Here is a 9089-nt window from a genome sequence, read left to right as displayed (position 1 = left end):
TGTATGATAAAGAGCGACTTGCAGAGTTATACATCGCCCATCCTTGTTGCTCGACACTTACCTGGAGAGTTTGGCCAGAGAAAGCAATTCAGCGTTAAATGTTAATACATAATTTAGTTTCACCCAGGCGTTATCCAACCTTTGTTCCCAAATAAATATGTAAAGCACACGGCTGTGCTTATTTTTAAACAGCAGAACCTCATTCTGCTCCTCATGTTATATTCAGAGAAGCAGAAGCTGGGATTTCACCGGCATCTGATTACGAACGGCCAATTTAGTTTATATAAAGTCTATCTCTGGAATGACGTCTCTGGGATGAACAACAACCATCCCCATTCTGATATCCATATATTCTGCTATATTCATTCAGGAAACATGTCCGTATAGGACACCCGAAGGGACTGAAATATGCACGCTTTGAATGTTCAAAGCTTGTCCGGGCATGTGGATGCTGAAACTACGAACTGGTTTCAATTGTCGGCTGTGAAATCTCAACTGTTAGCCAAATCCAATCAAAACTGTGACTGCGTGGGTTCAGGCAAACCGCTTTAACCCCACACTTAATCATCCGATCCATTGCTCTTATTTACATATTTTTGCCACAATAATGTATGTAATGTATTTTTTCTGACATGTACAACACCAATTTATGCCACCTTTGTTACACATAAATGTAAACCTTAACTTTTTCAAAAAAATGCTGTTTAAAAGATCCTATTGATGAGATTGCACATTTTCTAGGACAGTAGCTATTACCAACACCGGGCACAAGTGCCTACTGTGACTGAGCTGCTGAAATGCTAGAAAACATCGGGAAAATGAAGGAAAGAAAATGTGTTGATGCAAACAAAGAAATGGAAACACATCAGTGTTACTGTAAATATAAATAATTTATGAACATGATAAAAGTAATACCAGTGTGTAGGCATGCATTCATGAATTAGATAGATTCAGTTTTATATTAACATATTTTATTAAGTACAGTACTTGTATTTTTATCTATATTTATTTGACTAGTCATTTGTGTGACTTGAAATAAAACAGCTTAGATTTTGTTCCTCTCAGTAGTAATTGCAGGATCAATATTTCTGAGAAGACAAAGAAAACAAAACAAAAGAAATTAACCATCTGCATTAATTGTTTCTCCTTTCTCATAGCACATCTACAAAAAGAGGAAAACGGTGGCCATGTCGATGCTTTTTCAATCATCTTGGCTTATGCTGAGTAATCCTGTAACCCTTTGACCTTGAAGAAGACCCTGCCATCTGATCTGCTCTTTTATAGCTATCCAGGTCCAAAAATCCTATATGATGATTATAATACTTATTTTAAAAACTGCCAATGGGTTTAAACAAAATATTAAATTTATTTTTATTTGTCTTGTCTTTTTTCCAGCAAATCTTTAGTCTGAAGACGAAGATGCTAACAGGAGGTTTTGTAGTTTTGCTTAGGGTTGATCTGAGTAAAATTGTACATTTTTGAAATCCAAGAGGTGGTGAACTGGGGCTGATTGAGGTACACTGTATCATTCACGGATGACCACATTTCTTTACAGCAGGCTGTGAGTACATTTTTGGGAATTATTTTAAATCATTGGTTGTCAAAACAGAACGAACTGTCCCCAAGACGGGAACAAACTGATGCATAGTTGGTACAAATTGTTTTGGCACGTAGGACAACGGCAAGACTGCAAAACAATAAAACAACAAAATAACCAGCACCAAAAACAAAGTAGGGGGAAAAGGTGTTTAACAATCATCAGGACACTGATTAAATTAAAGCAGCAATGCATGTAAATAAAAGAAAAAAATTATCGAAGACCAAATAAAGTCAAGCTTAGCATATAGTATTGTATTATTGACTAAAAAACAGACATTTAACCAAAGTGATGTACAGTTTGATGGAAAATGTAACCATAAATGCTGAAAATAAGGGGATGCAGTGAGGATTCTTTGCCAAAGACCTCCTATATCGACACCTATAAAAAAAAGTTATGTCAACAGTCTGCTGTTAGTTAATGTCAGGCTGTTTTGCCATAACAGAAAACTAAGAAAAAAAAACATACATTTAGAATGTTCTTTATAGCTTCACATTCACACCTCCTCCACATTTCACATAAATTCTGTATCTCTGATCTTTTCAGAACCCACAAGTGCACACTGTTGCATATATCAACTATTGTTTTTTACTCTTTAACACAAATAGTTGTTCAAGTGCAAATTATTTCTGCTTGGCACAGATGATCATGATCATCTTGATAAAAGGGTAGAAAATTAACAACATTGTACTTCACTGCATCACAGCAGGGTGAATGCTAGTTACTGTGGTACAGAAACAAGGTTCACCACTGTCTCACCACCATGTCCAACAAAACGTCATTATTATTACCTTTGCAGAAAAAGTGCTTTGAATGCTATCCAACAGGTAGAAACATGACAAGGACCATAACATTCATTAAATGCTACAAATCTTGTTGAAAGAAGAAAATAACAGAAAGGGAAACATGCTTCATTCCTTACTTACCAAGTTTCAACACAACTCTCACCACTATAGGAAAAACAGAGATGCAGGCGGAAGTAATACAGGTAAAGCATATACCAATGCTTAGTCAGGGAGAATCCTCCTCTTTGCTGATATAAACTTTTCCACAGTGCAGCAGTTGCCCACAAAAATTCTCAGTTTACATTTGTAAACTGAGAATTTGCACAGCTAAATGAAAAGGAAATGCTGGAGGCCTCCGTGGCATAACATTCATGGAGATTAATTAAAGCCTTAGATTTGAAAGTCATTGGCATAATGGATTTTCCTTCTGTAGAATCAGTTTCCTGTTGTCATAATCTGGCATTTCAGACATGGAACATCACTTTAGTGGTGGGAATGGAGTCAGAGCTGGTGTGTTTGGTTGATTGCCCTCAACGAGATATAGTTGGACTCACACACAGACCTTAGGCCCTCGAACCCAACTCACAGACACGGGGTGAACATTTTACTAACCATGAGTTGTCAAGAAAGAGAGGCATTGAGCAGGTGTGGAGAGGACACACAAGCCCCTGGCTGAATGCCTCTGTAAGAGTTCTCTGTGGTGAGTTAGAGCTTTGCTTCTTCGTGGGTTTGAGTTCTTAGAGTCCTCTGTGTTTATGCATTGAACATCAGTTCAGATTACCTGGCCTTCTTGGAGTCTCTGGGTGGTATTCTGGAAAGGGTTGCATTGGGAACTTTTGTTATGCTCCCTGGAGACTTAAATGCTCATGTGGACACTCACTGATATAATCACATGGAAGGGTGTAAATGGGTAGAACAGTCTCCCAGATCTGAACCCAAGCAGTGTTTTAGTTTTGGGCTTTTCTTCTAACCGAAAGTGAGGCACCATGTTTCAGTTTTAGTCAAAATGTGTTTCATGGATTTGAAGATGACTCACAACTATTTATCCCAAGGTAATTTGTGGGATGTTCTGTGAAGTACGGGTTGCTGAGAAGGCTTTTAAGAGCTATCCGGTTCTTGTCTGATAAAAAGCAAGAAAGGCATCCCCTTTCGTTGCATAAAGTCAAGCTTGTCCCCACCATGGGTTGGACTCACAATGCCAGGGTTTCTACATGTCTCCAGTCCTGTTTATGATATCCATGGCCAGGGTCTAATTTAGTAGTCATGAAGAGGAAGAGTGTGTCTTGGTTGTGCCTCTAGGTCTCATTCTTGCTTTTTGCAGATTTTGTGGTTCTGTTGCCATTTCTAAGCCATAACATTCAGTGTGCTGAATGTTATTCAATTCAAAGTGTTCAGGATAATTAACTGTTTTCTAAGGCTTAGACCATGGTTCCCAACCCGAAAAGGTGAATTTCTCCCTCCGGGTCAGGGGTTAGTCTTTGCCTCCGGCAAAGGGGTTTAAGTATCTTGATGTCTTGTCCACAAGTGGTGGTAGGATGAAGCAGCAGATAGATGGATAAGTAGCTTGCCTGCAGTAATGTTCCAGACTGTTGTAGATAAGAAAGATCGGAGCCATAGAGCAAAGCACTTGGTTTACTGACCCGTCTATGTTTTAACCTGCATGCACTGTATAGTCATGAGATTTGGACTTTCACCAAAAGAATTAGACCCTTGATACAAGTAGTTAAAATAAGCTTCCTATGTAGGTTGGCCACACTTAGCTTTAGAGATAAAGTGAAATCGATCAGTAGGAGGTAGTTCAGATTATGCTCCTCTGCATGGAAAGGAAACAATTGAGGTGGATTGGGCATCTGATCAGAATGCCTCCAGGGCACTTCTCATGTTTTCTGGGGATGTCCCACTGGAAAGAGACTGTCAGGCAGACAGATAGAGGAAGGAAGTGAATGGGGATCCTCAAGAAAAAGCTCAAGAGTATTGCTGGCGAGACGGACGTCTAGAATTTCTTTGTGGATGGATGGATGGATGGATGGATGGATGGATGGATGGATGGATGGATGGATGGATGGATGGATGGATGGATGGATGGATGGATGGATGGATGGATGGATGGATGGATGGATGGATGGATGGATGGATGGATGGATGGATGGATGGATGGATTTGTTGTTTGGTGTACTATTTGTGACTGTATATTGGTCTGGTTTGTCCACCACTTTTGAATTAGAGAGTCATCGTCACACATTTGGTCTCAGCACATATTTGCTCCATTTCCATTTGAACGACTTGGCTCAACTGGACTTGTCTCCACTCACCTCTACACAGTTCATTTTGTTTTCAATTAGAATTCAGTACCATCTCAATGTCGCTCATTAGAGTCAAAAAAGTTTGATTGGTATACAACACACACACACTATGCAACGATGAAGGGTATGAAAAACTTTATGGGTTTTTGTCTGACCCAAAGAAAAAGAAGAGCCAGAAAAGAATTCACAAAGAAAGAAGCACAAAAAATCACGAAGAAACACTTAAGTTACATACAGGACTGCATAGGAAGCCACAAAGCGTCATCAAACTGAAGGGTACGAGTAAGAAGATGTGTGAGGGTAAGATGAAAGTTCCGAATGCTAGCTTGCTGTAGCGATCATAAAGACTATAGCCCAGCGTACAACAATTTAATGTTTGAAGATGTTAGTTATTCTAATATGTATGCCGTGTGTGTTTCAGATAGACGTACTGTTTGAAGTTCATCCCTGCAAACCATCAGTCTGGGCGTTTAACCGAGCCTCCCAGTGGTGGGATGTTATTGCAGTGGTTGCAGAGCTTCTGAATGTCTGAAGTTCCTGTGCAACAAACTGCAAACAGCTTTGGAACAGCAAGATAGGACTTTCAGTGAATGTGTGCCTTGGAGGAAGAGAGAGGATATTTCACTATTGAGGCTAGCTTCTGGCTCACAGTACAGGAGTATCAGACCTCTTTTTTAAGTCAGCATCATAACTATGTACAGGACTTTGTGTTTCTGCAAGTATCCGAATTATCTTGTTGCCTTCCCAGCTTTTTAAAATAAACTTTTGTGTCTCAAAATGTCTTGTTTTTTTACCTTCTGCAAAGACTTAATGATAAATGGAATGCTAAAAGAAAAAGGTTATAAATTGGATAAATCTCGTTTGGTTTGAATTGAATGATACGTTTGAGAATGGGCGCGTTGCTGTGTTGTGCATGTTGCTGTGAGCTGGTGATGGTGTTGCTGACAGGGGCAGAAGCAGAAGAATGTGAATGGTCCGAACTGAGAGGAGGAAGAATGCCCCTTTCAGGCAGAAAGAGTTTCTGGAACAGATAAAAACAATTTCTTCTTATATTTGCCTTCTAAGAGCAAATGGGTACTTTTTACTCACAAAGTTATTCATAATGTTAATGTACAGTAGTAAAACAGATTTTTAAAATAACCTTTGTTTAAGTGAAAGCTGTGTTTGCCTTTCTGTTGAGCTCAAATAGAGCCCTTTTGTATTCATGGTGTAGAATGATGTTACTGTTCACAGCAAATCACAAATTAACCTCTACAAAGAGATATTCGGTACAGTGTGCACCCAATCAAGCCCTGCTTCCCTTTTCTCCCATTTCTTTTGTCTCTGGGTTACATTTTTCCTTTAGAGGTCAGGAATTTAAATTTGCCTTTAGTAACCTCTTGGAAAGTGCATTAAGTGCTTGAGTCAAGCTACACAAACCCTATACTGTGGGGTAAGGTAAAGGCAACCAAAATCAATAGAATGGAGATTCCATTCACGTGAAAGCTGCTTTAACTACATTCATCATTTCAAACTTCAATGAAAACAACGGTTGGAGATACACTTGAATTCAAAATATGTGGTATTCTTAGAACAAGAGGGCAATTGCACCACGTCTCGCAAAAGTATTTATGTGCCTTGAACACTTCCATAGTCTGTCAAAGTACAACCATACACTTCAAAAACACATTACTTTGTTTTATTTTTTACTAATAAAATGTGAAAACAGGTGTTGAACAGTTGTATTCAGGCCCCTGAGTCAATACTTTGTAGAACAACCTTTCAATACATTTAGAGCTGCAAGTCTTCTGGACTTTGTCTCGACCAGTTTTGCATATAGAGACTAAACGTTCTGCCTTCTTTGCAATATGGCCCCAGCACAATAATCTGGATGGAGTGCATATGTGAACAACAGTTTTTAAGTCCCTTTATAGATGCCTGGATTTTGAAGGGGCCATTCTGATACATGAGGAATCTTTGATCTAACCCTGTATTTAGCTCCATCCATCTTACCGTCAACTCTGACCAGCTTCCCTGTCCCTGCTGAAAGAACGTGTCCTCACAACGCCTCTGTCAGGCTACCCCAGGGCAGCTGTGGCTACTAACATAGCTCACCACCATTAGGGTGTGAATGTGTGTCTGGGGTCGTCTGACTTGAAAAAAGTGCTGTACAAGCACAAGCTATTTACCATTTACTATGAATATGGTGTGTTTGAGGTGCTGTGGGGTATTAGGCTTTTTCCACAAACAGTGTTTTGCATTTAAATTAGAAATACTACATTCTCATGTGCATCTAATTAGGGAACAAAGTTGGGGCACATATTCCTCTAACTTCAAACTAGACTCTATGGCTTTCTATCAACAACACTATTTTTTGATGGACAGATTTGTGGAGTTGATTGCTTGTAGTTAATTTGTTGTTGACTTTTCCACCTGAGCCCCGTATCTCTGCAAATTCTCCAGATTTACCACAGTCTGATTCTCAGATTAATGCTCTTCTTGCCTTGCCCTGCCTTCTTAGGTTTGCTGTTGTGCCATACTAGTTTAATTTACAGGTGATCGATTAAACAGCGCTCCATGTGATTCTCAAATCCAGAGACATTGTTTTACAACCCAGCCCTTCTTTAAAGTTCACCGGCACTTTATCATAACCAGTCTGCTATGCTTTTCTATCGTCATGATGCTATATATTCTCCATTGTTCTCTAACAAACCACTGGGGCTTTGACAGAACAACTCAATGTCAAATTAGATTAAATTGCATTTAAGTGACATCTATTTAGCAATTAGATGACTTCTGAAAGCAACTGGTTTATTTGGAGTATGCCTTAGACAAACATGCTTTATTGAAAAATGTTAATTTTATCAACTATGCATCACTCTGTGTTGTTCCGTTTCATATAATCCTAGTCAAATATGTTGACGTTTGTAGTTGTATTGTGATTTAAAGAATACATTTCCATTGTATTTTATATTTGCACAAAGACACAGCCTAAATCACCATCAGACCTTTAGGAGGACATTCCGACAGTCCGATATTTGACCCGGTCTCTCCATGTCTGTTCCATTGTGTGACCAGGTTAACTAATGGACTACCTAATCAAAAGGGGGTGGTCATGTCTCTCTCACCTTAGTCAACAAAGGAGTGATGACCTTTCAACAACGCCTGCCCCCATCCCATCACACAGAAGCCGTATACTCGACACCTCCAGCCTGCTGGAATTTCCATCATTTGTTTGGGAGAGGAGGTGAAACACCCGACAGGTATTCTGCGCAGAAAACAAGTCCAGACCCATTCTCTGGTATCGTTGCAGCATGCTGTGAGAAATACTAAGAGTGTTCAAGACGCTTTTGTATTTCCCACTGAAAGAGACCAGAAACTACGTGATCGTGAAAGTAGCAACACGAACTGAAACAGCTTCTCATTTTACATCTTAGATGTTACAGACAAAGTAGGTTTCCTTCAAACCAAAAGAAAATCAAAACAATATCTTTGTGTGATTCAAGTGTGGCAGTGACAGCAATGACTGGCCATTCATGCTCCCAAACTCATCGGGTGGAGGCACAATGTTGCAGGAAAATAGGACCTTTTTCAATGATTCCCGCTGGGATGCCATCCCACCACTGTTATTACCGAACATTCTGTGTCAGGGAGAGAAGTGCATAAACACAGAGTACTGACAGACCCCCTGTCTCACACAATAATGGGAGAATTATCCAGCTTGCTCCTGCCCCAAATGACTCATTTTGGGCTGCAATGTTTGTACTGCTCTGAAAATTATGGACTGTTTGAGACATACAGAATCAGTCAAGAGTAGAAACCAAATAGACATCCAGTAAGTTTTTTCCCAAATGTATTTGAATTTATAAATTTGTATTCAGGATATCATACATTTCTAGGTAGTTCACCTCAGTTTTAAATGATTTGCAGCAATGGAAGAGAAGTTTTGATGTGTTTATTTGATTCAGGTATAAATACAGTCATGGGAAAAACCAGAAGCAGAACATAATTAAAAAACCTGAAGAACCACATTTATTGTGGTTCTTCAATTGTGATTTTTCTTGTATTCCTTTATCAGTTTCTTGCGTTATTGTGAAGGAATTTTGACTCACTCTTATTTAAACATTAGTTAGTAAAGGTAGCTCAACAGTGTTTCAATCGGGCTGAGCCATTGACTTGACTTTGACTGGTCCATTGACCCACATTGATTTCTGAAAGCAATTGCTTAAATGCCTAAATACAATTGGGTATCACACTTTTCTTTCAATGTTTAATTCATCAACTATGCATCACTTTGTGTTGTTATGTCTCATAAAATCCCAGTAAAACATGTTGAAGTTTGTAGTTGTAATGTGATTAACGTAACACATTTCCAAGGGACTGAGATTGAGTCAATTAAAACTGTGTGGCTGCTTGCAATGGTCA

The sequence above is a fragment of the Fundulus heteroclitus genome, chromosome 1 (genome assembly GCF_011125445.2).
Source record: "Fundulus heteroclitus isolate FHET01 chromosome 1, MU-UCD_Fhet_4.1, whole genome shotgun sequence".
Classification (NCBI taxonomy): Eukaryota; Metazoa; Chordata; class Actinopteri; order Cyprinodontiformes; family Fundulidae; genus Fundulus; species Fundulus heteroclitus.
This window is presented reverse-complemented; position numbering follows the sequence as displayed.